The sequence below is a fragment of the Sinocyclocheilus anshuiensis genome, unplaced genomic scaffold (assembly GCF_001515605.1).
Source record: "Sinocyclocheilus anshuiensis isolate Anshui unplaced genomic scaffold, SAMN03320099.WGS_v1.1 scaffold792, whole genome shotgun sequence".
NCBI lineage: Eukaryota > Metazoa > Chordata > Actinopteri > Cypriniformes > Cyprinidae > Sinocyclocheilus > Sinocyclocheilus anshuiensis.
Genome location: NW_015558618.1, coordinates 12,046 through 13,633, shown reverse-complemented (window position 1 = coordinate 13,633; position 1,588 = coordinate 12,046).

Sequence of the window (1,588 nt, the reverse complement as noted above, 5' to 3'; positions counted from 1 at the left end):
CAAACGAGATGACACAAAAGCATGAACAACCTTCTCCATATCTTCAAAAGAGAGGATGGACTTCAGCTTAGATATTGACCTTAGATGGAAAAAGCTATTTTTAACAACAGCATTAATTTGTCGGTCAAATTTGAGCTCAGAGTCAAAGATGACACCAAGGTTTTTTACACAGGACAGTTTCTTCCCAGGAAACTGCCCCAGGCAGTCATAGATATCCTTAACATAACCCTTATTGTTATTACCAAATAAAATCATCTCTGTCTTATCTTCATTCAATTGAAGAAAATTATTTGCCAACCAGCACTTAACCTCTGTCAGACATTGATGCAGAGACTGCAAAGCACATTTATGGTCCTGTTTCAATGGTAAGTAAATTTGTGAATCATCCGCATACAAGTGATAATGAATCCCAAATTTTTCAAAAATAAAACTCAATGGCAACATATACAGAGAAAATAAAATTGGTCCCAGAATAGAGCCCTGAGGAACCCCACAGACAAGAGGAGCAGTAGAAGAAGAGTAATCACCTAAACTGACTGAAAAAGTCCTATCCTTCAGATAAGAAGAGAAACATTTAAGGCTAAGCCCTGAACACCAACATGATTCTTGGGACGAGCAATAAGTATATCGTGATCAACTGTATCGAATGCTGTAGTAAGATCTAACAAAATTAGAACAACACAACTCCCAGAGTCAACACCTCTTAAGATATCATTGGAGACCCTCAAAAGAGCAGACTCTGTACTGTGGCCGGCTCTAAAACCAGACTGGAATCTATCTAAGATATTATTCCTCTTTAAAAAAACATTTAACTGCTCCAACACAATGATTAGTAATATGCATTGCTAAGAACTTCATTTGGACAACTTTAAAGGTGATTTTCTCAGTATTTTGATTTTTTTTGCACCCTCAGATTCCGGATATTCAAATAGTTGTATCTCGGCCAAATATTGTCCTATCCTAACAAACCATACATCAATGGAAAGCTTATTTGTTAAACTTAGGATGTATAACTCTCAATTTCGAGAAATTGACCCTTATGACTGGTTTTGTGGTCCAGGGTCACATATATGTAATTTATGTATTGTCTGTATTTGGTATTTGGAAACCTAAGCCATACTTAAAAATGTTTAATATCATTGAATTAGGTACCAACTATCTTATTATTGTGTTATAAACATTACAGCTATGCTGTTTTCAACTTATTTCAAAGGATTCCATTGCTTTAACTTAGGCTACACTTTAAAATGATAAATCTATTGTCATTTACTCATGAGTTAGATAAAGATTTTTGTCTTACAGAGCAGAGAGAGACTTTTTTTTTCTTTCAGAATTTCTGGTGCAGCTATATAAATAACAAAAACACTATAAGGGAATCGTAAACCTAGTTACATCTGTGTATAACAGTATACAAAAGGGCCATCTATAGTCAAGTCAAGTCACCTTTATTTATATAGTGCTTTATACAATACTGATTGTGTCAAAGCACGCTTTACAGTGTCAAACAGGAAAAATGTTTGTCAATAATGCAAGAGGACAATAACAAACAGTCAATTTTCCAGTTAAAATCAGTTCATGATTCAGTGAT